This window comes from Amphiprion ocellaris, chromosome 23, assembly GCF_022539595.1.
Source record: "Amphiprion ocellaris isolate individual 3 ecotype Okinawa chromosome 23, ASM2253959v1, whole genome shotgun sequence".
Classification (NCBI taxonomy): domain Eukaryota; kingdom Metazoa; phylum Chordata; class Actinopteri; family Pomacentridae; genus Amphiprion; species Amphiprion ocellaris.
In genome coordinates this window covers 15,890,723-15,912,478 of record NC_072788.1, presented here as the reverse complement: position 1 = coordinate 15,912,478, position 21,756 = coordinate 15,890,723, and the positions used below count along the sequence as shown (strand labels likewise).

Sequence of the window (21,756 nt, the reverse complement as noted above, 5' to 3'; positions counted from 1 at the left end):
ATGGTTTATCAAGAAGCAGTAGCATCATAATCCAATGAATGGATTATAGTGATTAAGTTCCAATTGTGGAGCTAAAAACAGACTGCACACGATTCCTCTTGACAAAAGTGTGTACTCCTGTGAGGCAGAGCGAAATCCGTGCCCTAGTTTTGGATTCTTATCAAATTTAGACAACCCTTGCTACATCAAGCTTCACTTATCGCTATGAGAGCTTCGCTCTGTGGTTTCCAGACGAGACCCCGATGGATTTCATCTTTTCACCTTGTCACCAGTTCACACATGACATGCGCTGGCCTAAACCTCTGTCAACATAAGCTTCATCTCACCCAATTACCGATGCTTTCTGACAGACAGATGGGCCTCCAACAGCCGTGGTTGAGATGAATCTGCCACAATTTGACCATGGATCATAGATGCTATAGCTGGTCCAGGATGAAACACTGCAATCTTGCTCCTGTCATGAAAAGTGACAGATCCCTTTGTTTGGGGGCAATAGGACTACCCAAACTCCTTGCTGTGCCGACAACTTTGCCTGTATCTTTGGGACACGGGGGTCTATGTGTGCTGTGAGCTGTCGGTTTGATGGTGCCCTGGGCACTCTGTGGGACCGGAGATCCACTCGCTTTGCACAGAGTTGTCACTCTGTCAGAAAAATGTACCGCAGAGTCTTCATGAATGGTGCCTTGCACAGCGCTACCATGTTTTTCATCAGATGAGGTTCACCTCACACGGTTTGGGAATATGTTTAGTAGAATGCAGGGGTTGTGGTAGAGGTCGAAGGTCGTGATGAAAGTCATTGCAGCTTATCTTGATCTGTGAGCACTCAGTGAACATTGTCATCTGACTTCTAAGTACCGACTTGAACACCAGCTCAGGATTTCTTCATCATTGCTCTCTGAATACCAAATAAATAATAGATTTAACTACAACACCAGCAAGAAACGAGCTCTAACAATCCTAAATAGATGGGTAGGGAATGAGAAAGAAAAATATTAGGAGATATGGGAAAAAAACTGCATGAAAAACCCATATAGGAAAATGTTCCCACCTCTTGGTGCTGCAGTGTGCGCCGTCAGATTCTTCACCCAGGGACTGTGGAGCACTTAACTCCGTGCTGTCGTGATTTCTCCAATTACGGGTGACAGCTTCCAATCCGCGTGGGAGGTGGATCACCTCTGGAAGTGCCAGGCAGAATACGAAGCGCGCCACAACATTAATAATTCACCGGAGGTACATTCATATTCAGTCTAAGCGCTGCAGTTTGGGGCCCATTAGTGATAAAGGCGAGCAGACACTCCCTTATACCTTTCAGCTTGATGTTCAGTCGCAGGTATAAAGCCCACATGTTTGATTTTTACGAGCTGAAATGCTTTTATTTCATTGCCTCACACTGGGACAACCATGGGAACAAACTTCATGAGTGTTCATAAGATTCCAGTGAAGGGAAGTACTTTAAAATGTTGCTAGGAAATTTGTTGTGATGTTCAACTTGAAGTTAGCCGCTAGAAAACAAAAACCTCAATACATAGTTTAAGCACGATGTTTCTTGCTTAAGTATCTGGAAGTGGTTGACTTTGCAAAGACATATAGAATAAGTGATGGCGAAGTTTGAAAGACTCGCTGAAAGAAATTGCTTTTTGGTGCTGATAACTGCCGGCATCCATGCCAGACGGCTGCAGCGCTCAGCGAGTACATGGTGTACCCAACCCACTGCCTGGGCTCAGCAGGCTGCAGCACACACTGCTTCTCCCTGAAAAAACAACACACCTCTTCTCCAGAGGAGCAAAACAAAATGGGTTGAAACAATACAGAGCAGGCATGAAAAATGGATTGCGTGTGGGAGCGCAGAAAAGGAAAACTGGAATGGAGGTCACAGCAAAGCGATGAGCTTCGGTCTGGACAGGTTTTTAAACAGCTCCGAACTGTAGGTTTAAATTGTGCTAAGAACACTGGTGAAGCTGACCTTTAGGAAGGTGTAAAGTACATCTGGGAGTTAAAGGCAGACTTAAGGGAGCCTGTTTACCAGGATTGGCAGATTTGAGGATGCACGTGGGTGGTGTCAGCAATTACAGAACTGAATATTATGTTTTATAAGCAGTTCATGTCAAGATTTTAATGATTCTAACTGGAAGTGAACGTGTTAAAGCATATTCTGGTGCAATTAAGTGCACAAACTGCATCATTTCTTTAAAACCAGTGTTGAAAAATGGAGGAGAAACTTTCTTTTACCTCAGTATGCTTAGAACTGTGGAATAGCTTTAACCTCAGAGTTTCTATCTGTCTGTTTTTTTCTAAGTAGAAGTTTAGTTGTAGAACAGTGACTAACATTAACAATGGCACTGTTGTAATCAAGTCGCTCTGTAAACTCTGACAGTAAGCCAGCATGCGCACCACCGGGACCTTGAAACCAAGCTAAAAAGAATCCATCCATCAGTGATGTTTTTTTTTTTCATGCTTGTGCTTTTGCTACTGTGACATATCAAACTGAAAAAGTCTGTGACTGCTGTGCACCGTTTAAAACTCAACAGGAAAAAGTTGTGTTGCAACAATTGGGTTTTCTAAATCTTTAGCTTGGTGGTTAGTTTGGTGCAGGAAGTTGTTACTCAAGCTGTACATTTCATTAGCTACACTTTTTACAGGTAGTTTCTTTTGATCAACAAGTGTGAACTATTGAATGAGCTGTAAACCAGTTTTTTTTTTACACAAACCCTCAGCTAAATGAGTGTAGAATGTAGAATCATAACTGTAACCCAAATTTATAACATTCAAACAAATGTGATTTGCATTCAAAATCACAGCCTCAGCAGTTGCTGTCCCTTTGTTTTACCCTGTTTATTACTTTTAGTTTAAGATTCTTATTCTTACACTTAAGCTGTGGAGAGACAATCCAAAGGGGTACAATGCCCTTCAAAATTTACCAATTTTCAGAAACAGTCTGACTTCTGACTCTGATCATCTTCAGTATACATTACCACTCAAAAGCTTGGAGTCGCCCAGACAATTTCATGTTTTCCATGAAAACTCACAAGGGTTTTCTAATCATCTATTAGCCTTTCAACACCATTAGCTAACACAATGTAGCATTAGAACACAGGAGTGATGGTTGCTGGAAATGTTCCTCTGTACCTCTATGGAGATATTCCATTAAAAATCAGCTGTTTCCAGCTAGAATAGTCATTTACCACATTAACAATGTCTAGACTGTATTTCTGATTCATTTAATGTTATCTTCATTGAAAAAACAGCTTTTCTTTCAAAAATAAGGAAATTGTGACCCTAAACTTTTGAACGGTAGTGTAGGTCAGTACTTTGTTTGACTTTTTTGTGAATGTAATTTATGTTGAAGTAAATTTCTAATGCATTTAAACACTTCATGGTGGTGTCATGGGGCTGTAAAACTCCAAGAAATAATTTAATGCGCAATGCTCCCAACATTTGTTTTAACATCAATAAAAGCCACTGATGTTACGGTATCTGAAAAGTTAAGTGATGTGTACCCACCAGCAGTCCTGCCAGTGCTTACTTTTAATTACAGTGCGAATATGAAGAATTAAACATGATATCTTGGCATCCACTTCACACTTACGGTGCATTTCAACAACCAATTTGAGTGCCTCGAAAGTTTGTTCCAGAGCAGCATGTTCATCCCAAGACAAATGAACCGCAAAGCACCCCCAGAACTGCCTTTCATGCCGTACTTTCTAAGACAGAGACGAAGAACAAACAACCGCTGTACTATCCTCGTTCATCAGACCAGAGAAAGACAACACTCAAGCACCCCCGAGTCCCAGAGAAGTGAATTTTGAAACCTTGTTTTGCTGACAGAATAAGTCATCCAACCTGTTCTAGTTTCATCTCGATGGTATTGTAGTAGTTTTTATGACAAATGCGAGTCCATGAAGGCGGCATGAACTCAGTTGGACCGAAAAAGAGAGTTTTCTGACGCCGGCCACTAAATTGCAGTTTGCCTTTAGCTCTAGAGATGATAATGCTCATTAGTTTGCTGGTTGATTCACTCTTTTGGTGGACACTGACATATTTAAACAACTATTGTCCCCAGAGGATGAAGCCTACTGGCTTTGGAGATCCCCTGACTGTTCCACTAGTGGCACCAAGAGGTTGACATGTGGGGTTCTGAGTGAAACATTTCAATAACTGCCGAAAGGGGTGCCATCATATTTGGTTTAGGCCTTCGTGTTCCCCTCGAGAGGAATTTTAACATGGTTTCAAATAGTTTTTCCCCAATATTTAGCTTTAATAACCAAATATAGTTGAAATATAGTTGAAAATTCATGTTCCATCCTCAGCAGGAGAATGTGTCTTGTCCTGTTTTTGCACATTTAAGCTTTAGGACTGCACAATTATGGGCAAAATGATTGTCACAAATACTGTGATCAGAAAATAATTTTTTTTTTTTATTGTACCATCCCATTTAAATTGCTTTCTCTTTTGTGCTACATTGTTACTAATGTACAAATCTTTACTTGGAAATAAAAACTAGAAAAGCACTCAGAGAGTGCAGTGCTCTGCCAAGTCTGCTCAGTTGTTGGATCATTTCCGACGGCTGAAATCTTGAAAAAGCACTATAGAATATGACCATTTAATATGTACATGTACCCACAAACAACATGACCTTGCGTTGAGCATAGGCGTGTGTTATGCATGTGTACGTTATGTACGGATTCTGAATCACATGACCTAAATATGTAGCAGGTGGTGGGAATTGATATGATTCAGAAACACCCCCACAATTTAATCAATTGTTCCCTGTATTATTTCCGACGGATAAGTCCTGATAAGTCCACAGCGGTGGATTTGTGGTAGGATTGCAATCATGTGATCGTCAGCAGGAAGTTGATATAGTGTTCACTTGTTGTCATAGTTACAATGACGCCGTGCCACTATCTCACAATGATACAGAAATCTTTCACAAATCCAGACTATAAGCCACATCACTGCCAAAATCTAATCAATTGGTCCTTGTGTCATTCCTGACCTTCCCTGAAAGTTTCATCCAAATCTGTTAGTCCGTTTTTGAGTAGCGCACTAATCAGACAGGAGTATGACCAACAGTTACTCTTAAAACAATTAAATATGGCATTTTAATTTCTGGAACCAAGTAATTATATTTACATGGGCTTTTTGTTTTGTTTTGTTTTTGTGAGCAAGACATTGTTAACATCAATATTGCACTCGATGGTGTTCATTTATTTGCGTCAAGCTTCAATCGTGATTGTAATTAATATTCAGTTAATTTTGCAGCCATAATCAGCATGCTAATATGTTGACCTAATGTTAGAGACATTGCAGACACCATCCTGTCAGTGCTGACATTGTGAGTGTGTCAACAGCAGTGAGCTAAAAGCACCGTGGCAGCCTCACAGTCATGCTAGCGTTGCTGTAGGACTTCTGTGTTGTTTATACTCAAACCAAACTGCAATATCAACACAAAAAACTAAACTGATATGTCTGTGCTGCATATTTCTCTGGTAATTAAACATCGTTACTTGTACTGGCGTGCATATTTGTACTTTAATTGGTTCTGAATGTCTGAATTTGACCTAATTAGTAAGACTCATGACATTGGTAATTAGAAAAAAAACAGATAATTACAACAGAAAAATAAGAGAGCGATGAATATAGTCTCAGTCTAGAATTAGTTTTGTAATCTAATAAATGTCCTAATATCACACACAGATGCACATGACACACAGCATTTCACACGCACAGCTGAGAAGTGTTAAGGATTTTGTTCACAATAATCTTGTTGGTGTAAAAACATCGTCAACAATGTTTTAAAGCCATGGTCTCATTTGCTGCTGCGTTAAAAATACCCATGTTGCTTTGGGTGACAAAATGAAGTGTACAATTTGTCCATCATGATTCACTTTTTAAATTACAATTATCTACATGTCCCGGTGCATGTACCATTTAGTTTGCATTTTGTGAAGCGATGAATACTGAAAAAAGCACCACACCGGGGCATCTCAGCTCATGACGGCTTGTAAAAAGAATCATTACTAAGTTTAAAGGAGAGGGATGACATTCGCCTGTCAGCAGGTGAGTGTGAGCTCCATGAAAGCCACATGACCTTTTCACACAAAGCCTGCTCTCCACTTAGAAAGAAGTGAAAAGGGTGAAGAAATTGCAAGAGGAAGAAAAATATTTCATTTAAGATTATGAACTCCATATCAATGGTGGCTGCATAGCGACACCTGATTCTTAATAACATGATTTCTTCAAAGGTATTCAGCAAATCGCGGCGCATTTACATTTCAAAAGGAGAAAAATTGCTTTCATTTCACTCTCTCAGTATTTCCCCCCTCTAAAGGTGACTTTTATTTCTGAAAGTGTGTTTTTAAGAGTTTATCTTTAAGTGGGTTTGTCACCGAGTGATGTCACATCAGCATATGTTTGGGGCTGTCTGTGGAAATGTCCTTGGGAATCATTGCAAACTTGTGACACAAATTGGTGGCTTTTACATAAATGAGTATTGGTTCAAACATTTTTTGGGGAGAGATTCAGGGAGAGGTATGAGCACACACTTTCCTATGTCAGGGTAGCACATTTCAATGACACTTACGGCATTGAAATGATGTGTTTAATGAGGATTTCTAAACAGGCCAGAGTGTGCTTGATCTGCCAGTTCGGCTTTACATTATGCAACCAGTCCCTGTATACATTCTGCCGTATCTCAGTGCATGCTTTGGCTTCACAGCATCTGTACTGATCACATGCTGACTCTCCAAGCTTGTGCCAATCGCCACACTTGAATCCACAACACACGTTCAAACAAGCAGCTTCACGGGTTCTGACCGTACCGCCTGTGATTGCTTGGGGTTGAAGGAGGTGTTTTTTAAAAAAGGAATACATTTAAAGGAGTAATTAATCATCTTAATCACATGGATGCGATGCTCCACTTTGGTATTTGCTTCAAACGCCGTGAGCTGTTCATCAAAGCCAGCCATGTAGGTAATAACTTCCTCAGTGTTTTCACACCCTTCTTAAATTTGCATTTAGATCACAAGATGATCCCAAGCAGGCTCTCCATAATGTCCATTCATCCCTTTCTAAAGCGGCAGCCATGCAGTATGCCATTCTGTGTGGATACACAGTGCGATACCACAGTAAGTATATAAATGCCAGCTGATTTGTGCTGTCTAATGCTTTCATCTTGCACAGAGCAGGTCTGCCTGTTTTCTGGTGGGTAATTCTCCGGCCAATGCAATATCCAGTGTTTTTATAGTACCTGAGAAATAAATTCAATCAGATTTTGGCCATTTGAAATCATTTACAAAGAGAAAGAACAAACCACAGCGGAGACATTCTGGAAGAATTCAAGGTTGAGTAAACAGAGAGAACTGGCAAATGGCTGCATGCAGAGAGGTGAGAGATCGTGACAAAAAATAAAAAAAAAAATCTTTTCTAAAATAAATAACGACATGTTCACCTTAAAGAGAATCAAGCAGATGCTTAGAGCAAGCAGTCAACAGGGAAATCACCGCTTTTAATTTCATCTCCGTCGGTTAAACACATGCGCCTCACTTCCTCCTTTCTCCTCGTACTCGCAGAGATGCACACTGGGGATCCTGCGCTGTTGTGGGTCGTTCCAGAAGGTCACAGTCATGGACATGTGCCAGTTTAAAGACTGTGCCAGAATGTTAGGTGAAAATAGTCTGATATGGCGCTGCTTGGGAACATGAATGATATTATTGAAATGTGAAGGTTTTTACTTCTAAATGAGTACTGTACAGCTTGCTCTCCGGGGTTAATTTTTCAAATGGGAGCAGTAAGTCAGCAGGTAAGCTGACTTATTATTTTGCTCGGTTGCTTAGAAAGCCAGAATTCATATTTTAACTGCTGAAAACATAATGTTGGATTGAAAGTGGACCTATTATGCTCATTTCCAGCTCTATATATCTATTCTGGGACTCCGCTAGAGTAGTTTTCCGTGAATCTCAATTCAAAAAATCTTTTTTTTTTTTAAATCTTAAATTGGCCTTTTTTGCAGCCCCTTAGTGAAACAAGTCATTTTAGTCCCTGGGTCTTCAAGCTCTCCCAACTTAAAAACCTAGTTTCTTGTGATTGGTTCACTTCTGGAAGCCTGCCATGTGTGAGCACCTGTCCTTGTGATGTGTATCGCCTGTATTTCATGGGTGTCCTATGCCTGTCGTAGATGACTGGACAACATCTTTGACAAGTTGATGTCTGCTTGTCATAAAAGCAGAAGAAAAACTTCAGAAACCTGGCACTCAGAGGCACTAATATGCTTACATTTTAAAATGGATAACAGCTGCTACGTTTATTCCTGGCATCTACACTGTACTTGTGTTTTATGATCCCTAAAACAGACTTTTTAAAAATGTTGCTGACCTGGTTTAACTTTCAAAAACTCAAGGGTTGTGTTTTAGTCTCTTCTGAAAGGGATTTTGGAAACAGATACCCACATTCACTTTCTGAGTGCGACTGAAATGTCAAAACATGTTTTTCCCTGATTCATCACAGTCCTGTTTTATGTTGTTTATGACGTACTATTTTTTCAATACATCAGTCTCAACTACAAGTGGTTAATTCGACATAGTTACCAAAGCACAGGCGTTGCTTATCTTGTTTATCTTAGCAGCTGTTGTGCAATTATAGGAATTTCTGGACGTATTTTTTGCCATTGCTGTTCTTCCTCTGTGGTATTTTTTACTAAGCAATCAGTACCCAAGTGCTGAGTGTAGATGAATAGTCATGTACATATGTAGTTTAGTACAGGGGTATTCAACTAAAACTCAAAGCCATGGGAACCCCACATGTATTTAGTTGGTGATGCAGACATCACATAAATATATTTTTATGTTTGGTCCATATAAACTGGTGGTACTGCAGTTGATAGAAAACAAATTTAAAAAATGAATAGTTTATTAGTATTTATTACAGACAATATTCAATCAGTAACATTAGTTTCACTTTGATTTGGCCACAAATTAATGTGATTTCCTTCATTATGAGACATTTTCAGACCTACATGCACTTCAATACAAAATCATGTTTGAATATAATTATTGGGCAGCTGTCTGTTATCAATAATCAGCTGGACTGATTGGTAAAATAAAAACATTATGCACGTTTAAAAGTTTTCTACCAGCATTCCCGTCTTATATAATTTCCAGTCGCAGCTTTTTACCGTCATACATTTTACGTTCCTTATTGTTCTCCATTAAAGCAACCTGTTGACTGAAGCAGTTAAACATGATCGGTTCTTTTAGTGCGGAAAATGAGTGAAATGATGCATTAAACGCTCGTGTTTGTGTAGATGAGTTTGAAGCAGAAAGTCTGAGTAAATAAAGAAAGTTGAAAACCACCTTCATACCTGTTAACTCTGATTGAGGTTTTAGTTTTTGTCGAGCCGACTCACACGATAAAAGCCTGACTTTGTCAAACTGTCTTCATAGTTCAATCCTCTGATCTGCTAGACGCAGTAAACACTAGAAAAGTTGCACCAGTTAAAAAAGAAGCATCCCATCAAATTTAAGAACCCTTCATAATTTATTGATTATTGGTCCAGGCACTGTTCCCTCTAAGCTGCGCGCGTGCGCAATTGCGCACTGCTGACACGGTCTCTGCACACAGAAAATCTGCGCTGCGCACAAAAAAAAAATCCAACCTAAATTGTAAATAAAATAAACACGTAACAATTCATTCTTTACTATTTTTCAGTGTGAGTTAGTGAGTGATCAGTGACTGGCTGCTGCAGCCAATGATGCGATTCACATACGTATTTACCATAGACTGTATATAATGGTATTTACGCAGCTAATCAATGTCAGGTGTCCTTATGTGCAGCCATCGTTGTTGTCATAGATATGAATGAGTAGATAGGACACGCCCCTTTGAGCTGCGTGCTACAGCGAGGCTAAGCTAGTGGGGGCAAAGTTTCAGTGCATTCTGTTGATGTAGACGGCGTGAAAACGGAAACAACAAGTATGCCGGCTCACTGTGCTGCATACAATTACACACTGCGTCGTACGATTGAGACAAGGAAACTTGGAATGACTTTTCATAGGTAAGAATAGTTTTTGGCTCTTTTTTCATTATGAAATCTTGTTGAGAGCTTCCAGTCTATGAGAGCTAACTAGTTAGCCACTAGCAAAACACTAAGGCGAGCTAGCAGCTTGACAACCAAATACTAGACGATTAATAGTAGCTGTAGTATAGTTGTACAAGCAGTAGTAGTAATACTAAAAGTACAAGCAGCAGTAGTAGTATAAAATAGCTGTTAGAGTCGTAGAAGTAGTATCAGCATTTGTAATAGTATTACAAGTTGTAGTAGCAGTGCCAGTATCAGCAGCAGTAGTTACTACTACTAGTAGTAGTCACATTACTATTACTACCACCAATACTACCAATAGTAGTTATAAAGCCTAACTCATGTATATCCAGATTACCATCAATGTTCTTCCTCCAAACCCATTTTATGATTGGGATTACAGGCAGTTCTTTAGGACTGCTCTCAAATAATTGAAATGTTACTAAACAAGGTTATACTTATTAAATTAAATAGCTCTAGTCTCCAGTATATTGGCAAATTCGGTTCTTTGTACTGAATGTATTAGCATGATTTCTTTTTAATATGTTGTGTACAGACTTAATTACTTCTCTGTCTACTTTTCTTACTCCATGTGGGTTTCCCAGACACTATGGGTTGAGAAGGAATTGGAAGTTTGTCAGCTTAGACCTGGTGTCATTCCATCAGTTTTAAACTTCCTGGCTCATCTTGGAAGAGTACGTGCCAGAAAGACCACGACCAAACAGCCTTGAGATCTTAGGCAGCGTCTCCCTGAGGTGCGTGTCGACAGTGTTCACAGTCAGGTCTGTGGTAATCCCGTCAAAAAACAAAACAGAAAAAAATCTAGATTATAAATCAGCCTGAAACCAAAGCACTCTGTGTATAATGCCATAGTATAGGATGTAGTTCAGAAAATGTCAAAGTATAGTATGCTTTACTCAAGAATAACATAGTATGGCCTGTAGTTCATAGTACAGCATGTTGGCAAGAAAAAAAACAAAACATAGATTATTATGGGGTTGAAAAAGCGCAAAATGATAGGATGTTGCCTAAAATTGTCATGTATGATATGTGGTTCAAAAAATGTCATAGTGCAGTATATTGTCAAGATAGTATGTTATTCAAGAAAACATATGTTATCTAAAAAGTGCCATAGAATAATAATTTCATTGCACAAGTAAAAGTATAGTAACTTTTAAAACGGTTCGAATTCTTATATGTTGCTAAAAAAAACAAAAAAAACAAAAACAAAAAAAACGTCACAGTAATATGTCAATTAAAAAAGCCTATAGTATAGCGTGTCGCCCAACAAACATCATAGTATAGCATGTCGCTCTAAAAACGTCACAGTATAGCCTTTAGTCCACAGCTGTCAGTAGGTGAGGAGCAACACAAAAACAGTCCAAACACTGGTTTCCAGAGGGTTAGACGAGTATTTATTTGAAAGAGGAAGTTTACAACAACACAACATGTGAGGGGGTTAAAAACAAATGGGTGTTAGTAAAATAAAAATAAATAAACAGAGATAAAAGTGAACTTCATGTTGACATTGATGGGCATTCCAGCCAGGAACAAAGTAAAAGATAATCAATATGAAAAAAAACTCTTCCTGTTCACCTCTTAAAACCCAAAACCACACCGCAGTAGCACCCTAAACTAAAACTACCAATGGGTTTCCTGTTTTCCTTTCTGAACAATTCAAAGGTCCCTCTCGATCTCCCCACACATCCACCAACCACTGGAACACATCTCCAAAGTTCTGCCGGGCCAGCTCAGCTTCCCCTCAGAAGAAGTCCCGCCACCTGCCAGATGAAGGAGCCTTTTGAGAGGCAGCTGGCATCATGATTGGACTGTACTTTGGTCTGTTCCAATCCAGCTTCAGCTCCAGAGACGGCAGGCGGGACGAGTCAACGGAGGCCTGGTGGACGAAGGCATGCAGCTGAGTACAATCCAGAAAACAACAGAGGAGGAGTGCAGCAGTCCAGGGCCAGAACAACCAGAGTATGTCTCTTAGAAAACATCATAGTATAGCCTTTGGTATGAAAAAACGCCATCATATACATCGTATATTGTACATATAACAAGTCAGAGGAAAGAGACATACATTGTAGAATTGTAGTAATTGTGGGCTGACTGATTTACTGATTATCAGTATTTTATTTTTTACTGATTTACGGTAATAAATACATTTAAAAATGGCGCTACTTTGGCTCTGAACCTTTATCTACCTGTGGTTGCTCTGTCTTCTGGAGTGATTTGATTGGTTATACGTAACGAATAAAACTCCTTTAACTTAACATCTGTAAACAAAACAAAAACGTAACAACAAAGTTTTCTGTTAGAGTTTGTGTTCTTCTAAGTTTAACTCCAAGACTTTAAATACTTCATTTACTGCAAATGAATATCTACTCCAAATGTGTCACTAATAATCATTATCAGCTTTAAAAACCCACAGAACACCCCTCTATACTCGACCACACTTAGTACAGTCTGGTTCCCCCTTCTATAAATCTGCTTGGAATCTTCCACTTCCTGTTTGTCAAAGTGGCCTTCTACCTGGACAGGTTTTGTTGGAGCTCATGCAACAAACATTTTGGGTAACTGCACTTTAATATGGATGGATGACACTGAATTAGAGTCTGTTTTAATGAGACTGAGTTAAGATGTGTAGCTCTGTCATTAAATACGGAATTATTTCTCAGAATTCACAGAGGAAAGTCTGAAATGTTTGCTAGGTTAGCGTCCCACATGTTCTTTGGCTCAGCTAAAGCTAACTCTCTCCAACTTCTGGATCTCTTCAGTTGCTTGTTGTTAAAATATCTTGCTAGAGGTGCTGAAGCTCAGAAAGTCTGAGATGTTTGTTCAAAATAAGCTCATTCTCAAATCTTCTCTGAACCGTCCTCTTTTGTTTGAACTTTCCCTAAACTTAGGAGTTAATGACAGAGCAGCACATCCAGACTCAGTCTCATTTATGTAGAGATTAAACTTCAGTGTCATTCATTGATGTTAAAGTGCAGTTTTTCAAATGTTTGTTGCACATGCTCCCGACCAAACCAGTCCAGGTGGAAGACGATGTGAAGAGAAAGCTCCAGAGGATGAATATCACACATTTACATTGGAAATTAATGTCCTTTAATTAGACATTGTCATGCAAAAGTTGGATTTCCCTTTAATGATGTTCAAATCTTTGAGTGTTTTGTTGATGTTTGTTTCTAAATGTTTTTTGACACTCGGCCCCAAAGATTAAAACCTTTTACGGCTCACAAGCTGCAACAATTCACACATTATCAACTACCTTTCTGACTAAACTAAGATAAAAAGTGAAAAACTGCCTGATTCCATTATCATGAATGTAAATCTTTTTGGTTTTTATGACAGTAAACTGCATATATTTGGGCTTGACATTTTATAAACCAAAACAAGAAATGAATTACTGGAGAAAACGACAGATTAATGGACAAAGAAAATGTGTTTTCCAACATATATGGCTGAGTTACTCCAACATTACAAGATACATACAATTTTAATTCAATTTTATTTATATAATGCCAATTACAGGTCAAATTGTCTCAAGATGCTTTATTTTTGTATTTTTTTGTCATATTTAAAATATGACAAAGTAAGAAATTTAAACCTCTTGACTAATCCAATTTATTATTTAGTTTTTAAGAGACTAATTGACAATTCAAACTTTCTCCACTAAAACTAATAAACATGAGGTCAAATAGAAGGAAGAGTTTTAAATACTGCAGTCCCACGACGACAAGAATAAAGTTTGTCAACAAAAACTAAATCTGCTGGTGGATTCCCTGAAAGTCCTAATAAAGGATAATAAAGTGTGATACTAAATGTTTGTGGTGCTAAAAATATCCAAGTCAAGATATGAAGTTGAACATCTGGATGGAGGTTGATAAAAGTTGACCTCCCTTCATTTCTGTGGAGCGACTCCATGGATTTTATGGATGGTGGTTAAAGACCTGCTCTTCTAGTGGTCTTCCTTCTAGTCGCTGTAAAAAGTCAGTCCATCCTGGCTGACTTCAACACCTCTTCATGACAACTTGTTCTGCCTCCCACCTGGTGGAAACTCAAGAAACTCGGGAAAACCCGTGGAGACTCGAGGAACTCGTCGAGACTCGAAGAACTCGTCGGGTGGGGGAAGGTGTGGTGGGCGGTGGGGGAGTAGAGGGGGGAGGCCGCCACCCACTTCCCCACCTACTCTCCGCCCTGACTCCACCCAGACTCCGCCTTGGCTCCGCCCGTGTGGTCACTTGGAAACTACGATGACAAAGGGACGACGAAATTATGTTTTTTTATCTGATCTGTAGCTCAGTGAGTTAAGGATTTGCCTATGGAGCTGCAGGTCGCTGGTTCAAGACCAGACCCTTATTAAATTTTCTCAAAATCCTGACAAAGACAAAGAAAGAAAAATGCCGGTGGTGGGTCTTGAACCTGCGACCTTCCAGTTGGTAGTCCTCTTCTTATCCTCCTGAGCTACTCGCTCAGATACTAATTCTTCTTTTTTTTGCGCATTTATCATCTATTTTTTGTCGTTTTCGAAATTTTTTTTAACTCGAGTCTCGATCGACCGTTTTTCTCAGGAGGTTGGACTTCAGCCTTTGTGCTGGAGGGTGGAACCCTCAATTCCAAGACTTTCCAAAGCCTACAGACCTCCCGAGTCCTCAGGACCTGAGCTTTCACACAGTCTGAGGGCTGAAATTTTCTAAGTCCCACAGCAGTTCTCTGTTAGATTGAACCTTCAGACAGTCCAAGGACTGAAATCTTCTAAGCTCCTGAGTAGTTCTCTGTTAGTTTGAACCTTTCGACAGTCTGAGGACTGAAAACCTAAAAGTTTTTGAGCAGTTCTCTGTTACTCTGAACCTTCAGACTGTCTGAGGACTGACGTTTTAAAAGTTTCTCAGTACTTCTCTGTTAGTTTGAACTTTCTGGTTAATAGAAGCCTTAAAACTTGTGACTATGAGTCTTGATTTCACATTTAGACCATCCATCTGAGTTCTTCTCAGACTTTCACCTGTGGGTTTTTTAGAAATCCTCAACAAACGTTGATTCTTTTCACTGAACAGTAAAGTTTGTGGAGATCAGAAGGTAACATTAGTTTGATCGATGCCTTCAACCTCTAGTAGACTTTATCTGGAAATCAGTTTTCTGAAATGAGTTCTTAGTAAATCTGTCCACAATCAAACCAAGAACATAGAAAGAGGAAATGTTTAAAGAAACAACTTGATGTTTTCATTTCAGACTAGAAAACACTTTAAGGCCTTTCTCTGTTTTTGCCTTTTTGATCATTTTATTGTTTCTTCTGTTTAATTTGATCTTCTAAAGTTTAACTGGTGCCCTTTCAAACGTTTTATCTTTAGTTTGATTCTTCTTAAATGTTTAGATTTGCTCTTTTCTCACCTTTTATTCTGTTCTGTCTGATCTGATTTTGAAATGTTTTGTCTTTTTAATGTTTGTTTGTTGATGTTAATGTTTTTCGATTAAATCTTTGTTAAGGTTTTTCTTTTTAAATGTTTTACCACCTTTTAATGTTTAATTTTCTTTATTAATGCTTCATTATATTTTCTGTTTAATTCCTATTTAAAGTTTTATTGTCTTTAAGATTTAATTTTCTAATTAAACATTTAGTTTTTTAATTAAATGTTTTGACTTTTAAAGGTTTAATAATCTAATTAAATGTTTTGTATTTTTCTAAATGTGTAATATTCTTGTTAAATTGTATTTTTTAAATGTTTAATTATCTAAAATATTTCATCTTTAATGTTTAATATATTTGTTTAAAATTTTTGGTTTAATTTTATTTCAAATATTTTGTCTAATATAATTTAATTGTATTTAGTGTTTAATTTTCTTTTTAAAAGTTTTATTATATTAAATGTTTTTTTCCTTTGATTTAATTACTCTTTTACTGTAGTTTATTTCTTTCATGTTTTTTTTTCTGTCAAGATTTTAACCCCAACCTTAAAAATGAAACAAACCCTTAAATCACAATGAAAATACTTCTGTTGTCACAATCACGAGTTAGTCAATTATTCAGTTTATCAATTCAGCTTTATTTGTTTAGCACCTTTCACACAGATTACAAAACTAAACAAGCAAAGAGAAAAAACTATGCTAAAACTATGATTAAAACTCAAAAACATTAAAAAAAAAAAAAAGAATTAACATCGTAATAAAATATGTTGTGTCCAGGGGATGGAGGGAGTTTATTGAAGTCTTCTTGGGCTCACATGGTAAATCATTTAAAATATAAACTTGATATTCAGTCTAAGGAAACTGCAGAGCGACAGAAGAACCAACAATATCTCCTGTTTTCTCCTTTAATGAGTCGACTCTTCTTGTGCTTTCAGACCAAAGAACTACAGACTCTTCACAACCTGCTCAAACTCTTGGTACAGGACCTCACCACACGGGTCAAGAAGGTTTCCGTCTCATTTCTACCCTGAAGCTCACCTTCTCCTGCTTTAACTGCTGACAAATGTTTCTGCTGCTCTAAAGTCTGGTCTCCAGAACTTCCTAAAAACTCTCAAAGTCTCTTCTGCTGCAGGTTGCTTTGTAGAACTGTTCCAGAAAACCTCACTAAACCACATGGAGGGGCCTCAAGATAGTCGTCCAAATGAAACCGTACAAAAACCAAACTAGCACAACCCAAATGCTAAAGTCTCCTGCAGCCTACCAGAGAACCTCTGAGAACAGAGAATCAGGACAGGAACTCTTACCTTCTGGACAACCAACGTTGGTCCACAAACAGAATGTGTCTGACCAAAAACCTCTGAAGACTCACTACAGCCAAGATAAAGACACAACTCAGCTGCACCAAATCCACTAATCACTGCACACATTAGCACCATGTGCTAACTGTGGCTAAAGAACCACATTTACCAAGACAACTATCCAGTACAAAGCCCTAAAACACACCAAGAAACACATTAAAGACGATTTTACTGCTGGAAGCTGCAAGCCAACGCCTAAACAACAAACTAAAGCAATGGAGCCAAACCCAGTTCAGTGGTGAACAGAAGCAGAGGAAATGTTTGTCTGCAGTTAAATAAAGCAGGAAGACACTGAGTTGCTCAGGTGTTCCTGATAACAACAAGCTGCTCAGGTGTTCCTGATAACACCAAGCAGCCACCTGGACAGCCAATAGGAACACAGCTTCCTGGAAGTCCAGAGGGCTGGCTTAGTGAAGGAAATTTAGTTTAAAGTTGAGGCAGAAAGTTAACAAAGAAAGTTGAAAACCACCTTCTGATCCCTGAAATCTCTGAGTTTTCACACAAAGAACACCTGAACATGTCAAACTGGCTTCATAGTAGAACCATCATTGTAAAAACGTCATAGTATGGTGTGTTGCTCAAAAAACATTAGGACCTGGCTGTCAGGGGACAAACATGTAAGAAACATGAGAACAGAGAGAACCCAACCAGTAGGTCACAGTTTATCATCCCCCAGTCATCTCCTGAAGTCCATATGGTGAGAGACATCAGTATCTGGTTGTTCATTTACCAGAGGATGCTTATAATCATGCTGATGTGGTCTGTACTCTACAGTATTTTAGTGACTCAATAAATGCCTAAGTTGTTTTTTATTAAATGCTTTTTAGTTTTTATTAAACATTTAATAGCCTATATGTAATCAATAAATGGCCTTTGCCTATCTTAAGAAAAATTCACTCAGAACTCTGATATGTTAACAGTACTAAATAAATCAATAAATACACGCATACACACAAAAATAAGTTAATACATTAACTGTGTTGAGATAAGATTTAGATTTTTAAAAAAGTTGTTTATGTGTTTGCAGAATCCAGTATTGCTCACTGGTTGGTCATTACATTTTATTAGTTTGATTTCACTGTTTAAAATGATGCCACCTCTTTTCAGACAGAACCTGTGATAATAAAACAATACAAAATTTTTAGTTCCGTGTTAATAAAGCACTTAAAGCTTTAAGTATGGCTAAATGCTTTTTTCAAAATTAAATATATCACTCCTCCACTTAGGTGGTAGTGGCCCCAAGTTCAGTAAAGTTGGAAAGATATTCACAGATTCAGGCTTCCAGCATCAATAACTCATTAGATATAGGTTGTCAAAACATAAACGGTGCCTCTTTCCCATTGTTGCAAGGCAGACAATGTGCTACAAGCCCAGTTTTATCAAAAGTAGCTGTTTTTCAAGCTACAGGAATAACATTGGTGTCTATGGAGTGAACAGGGTCTGTCTGCAATTTGCAAAACTGCTGCAACAGTAAAGAGAGACAAATATTCAATAACTTCACTCTTATACATTGTAGTGTCACTAAAATCACTGCAGCCTTCAACTGGCTCCTGTTGACAAAGTGTTTTAACAGAAATGTAAATGCTGTAATTTGATTCTTTTAATGAACCATGTAACTTGACTGGATGTGATGCTGGTGTGACCACAGTGCACACGTCTGATGTTGCTCACCGTGGTCCAAGGGACGCTCAGGGAGTTTGTGTGTTTGCTCACACTCATGAAAAATTAGAGGGAACATTGGGTCCAGGTCCGTATAGGATGAAATCTGGATCCGGACTTGGACCATGGTCCACCAGTTAGTGACCTGGGGTCTAGTATGTAGTGGATTAAATGAAGCCTTCTACTTCTTCTACTCACAAACAAAAACTACATATCAAATGCTCTATGCCTCGAGGAATTTTAGTCATCAAATTACTCGAAAAACTCCAGGAATCATTTCAGCCCTAGTCATATAGTATGCAGACAAAGCAGTGCTAAAGCACTTGTCTTTCACATACATTGATTCATTATTTGGAACTTCGGCCATGTTTAATACCAACATCCAACACTGTATTGTATATACACTACCATTCAAAAATTAGAAATATCCTTTTTTTTTTCAAGAAAAGTAATTTTTTTCAAAGAAGATAACATTAAATGAATCAGAAATACAGTCTAGACTATTCTAGCTGGAAAAGGTTGATTTTTAATGGAATATCTCCATAGGGGTACAGAGGAACATTTCCAGCAACCATCACTCCTGTGTTCTAATGCTACATTGTGTTAGCTAATGGTGATGAAAGGCTAACTGATGATTAGAAAACCCTTGTGCAATTATGTTAACACAAACATGAAATTGCACGGGTGACTCCAAACTTTTGAACGGTAGTGTATGTATATATGACAACAAAGGAAGCACATCATAGATCCCCTTTAAAACCACATTTATTTATACTCACAAACAAAAACTACATATCAAATGCTCCATTGGTCTCTTAAGCTGGTAGATCCTAGATGACAGCTGTCAGAAACGCAGCTGTGCATGCCTCTGTTCTCTGTACTATAATTATCATTATAACAAGAATAATAATTACCATGATCATCTTCACTTGTAGGCAGAACGGTGGGCTCGTCTCACAGCAAGACGGTTTTTTTGTAAGAACCTACTGGTCGGCTGGGGCCTTTCCATGTGGAGTTTGTATGTTCTGTGCCTGCGTGGGTTTTCTCTGGATGCGCCAGTTTCCTCCCACACTCCAAAGATATGCAGGTTAATTGGAAATTCTAAATTGGCCGTAGGTGTGAGTGTGCATTGTTTGGTTGTTTCTCTGTACTTGCCTCCAGCCACCTGCGACCCTCTACAGGATAAAGCGGGTATGTAGCTAACAGATGGACGGATCTTCACTTGTCAGATAGTTGTCATGATTCTCTGACTTCTCTCATCTCACTTTAAGCAAACCCTCTTATGTAAACAGAGTCATCTGACCTACTGTCCTACCTGCTTGTTTAGAGCAGCTTTACATGCATTATGGTTCATTAAGAATATACTGATGTTGTTTGTTGGTAATGGAAAACTAACACTTCCTCCATGCTAACATCTTGGTGCGCTAAATTCAGAACAATATATCTGTGGCACTAATTCCGTCACTACAGCAGCAATCATACCCACCTTTCTGTTGTTCTGCTGTCCTCTTTTTAGCAGAAATACTTTTCTCACTCACTGCAGTCATTTCTCTACTTTGCTACTGACTTCAGTCAAAGAAAATGAAACCGGCAAAGTAAATGCAATTGGAAGTAAATGTAGTTTATTAATGAGAACTGTACATCAGCTAAAGACAGAAATGACTGTGTTGTTGCACTGATGGAATTAGAGCTATAGAAATGTTCATCAACAGCAAGCCTTTGTTTGGCTGTGCTATTGCTTGAATACTAATTTCTTTTTCTATAAATGTAGCGTGCTTTAAACATATGGACAAACTAATACACTGATATGAAATGTGACCTTTGCACGTGCTATGGAAACTCGTTGCCAAATAAACTGCATGAAAATTTCCCTGCAGTTCAGCATTTGCATTTGATAGCACCGAGATAAGATGTGAAATCCAATCCTGTAGAGTCTGAGTCACTGCGGTCCTCAATGTGATTTAGCCACTTCATTTGCATAGGTTAATTTCAAACAGCACCTCAAATTAGGCTTGAAAGGATAATTACTTAATCTTCCCGCTCCTCTCCCCTTCGCTTCCCCCCTTCTACCTCACTGCTGTATCTTTTTTCCACCCAGGTTATGTAAATGTATCTTCCAACATCTACTTTCTCGGGCATCTGTTTTCACGCATAGGCCAATCCAGTGTCGTCTCTCTCTCTCTCTCTCTCTTCTCGCTTCCCTCATAATATTGGTTGGACATTTCTTTAATTCACTCCCACTCATGTACTCTCGAGTAAATTGCCTACACAAACCAGATCATTTTCACAATATACCTGAAACCATCAGTGGCAATTTGACAGCATGAGAGCAACTTCATTTCCATTCACTGGATACGCACACATAGGAAGGCAGCAGGCGTGTCATCTTAGTTGCGGTCAGTGACAGTAATTATCTTTCTTTGAGCAACAGTCATGTAGCATTCAGATACAATTTTCCTTTGAGGTGACTCTGCATATGTGGAATGAAAGGCGAAGCAGTCCTCCAAACTGGGACCACAGCGAAGAAATGAGACCGAAAAATGCAGTGATGTAGACACCGAGATTTAATTGATGTGTTCACTGTACTTACTGCATCAGTCCAGCATGCTTTTTGATCTCACCTTGAAGCTAACAAGCTTGCATGTACCACAGAAGCACCACTGCCTGAAAGTCTTCAAGTCGTCAAGTTCACTGTGTTGGCAAGAAACAGATTCGAACTTTGAGGATTCTCCGGTGACCTCTTTGCAAGGCCGAGCTGACTTTTGACTCCTTCCACACAGCCAAAAACCACAACTGGACTTTAATTATGTAACAGTTTTGATGGTTGAGCCAAAGATGCAAAGGCTAAAATAAACGGTAAAAGGGCAAAAGATCACAACCTTGTAAGTAATAGGACTTGTCAAATAAGCAGCTGTACCTCCTACTTGTTTTACTGTGGAATCAAAGAAGTATGTGAAATGCAATGTTATTTACAGATGGCACATTTGTTGTTTATTGGATTTAGATTTTTCTTTTTTTTTTTTTTTTTACCCCTCATTAGAATTTAGTGAGGCTTTGATTTTCCTCATGTGCCTCCCACGCTGCCTGGCCTGTCCTATTCAGGCTGTGTGTTGAGATTCATAAGGAATGATCTTTTATCATTCAGGCTGAAGACCCCCAGCCTACAACAGCAACAGCAGGAAGCTGCATCAAGGCCTTCAGTCTGGCTCCCTTCATCTGAACTCCATCAATAAAGCCCTGAAGTCCACTTCTGCG

The 21,756-nt window shown here is 38.7% G+C and overlaps 1 long non-coding RNA gene across 1 annotated transcript in view; it reads left to right on the top strand.

The window, feature by feature from the left end:
* The window catches only part of LOC129348085 (uncharacterized), a 153,326-nt gene extending 140,906 nt beyond the window's left edge, over positions 1 to 12,420 (top strand). The window contains exon 4 of the long non-coding RNA XR_008600500.1: positions 11,759 to 12,420. This is a non-coding gene — a long non-coding RNA (uncharacterized LOC129348085). The remainder of the gene's footprint in view (positions 1 to 11,758) is intronic.
* Positions 12,421 to 21,756: the final 9,336 nt, after the last annotated feature.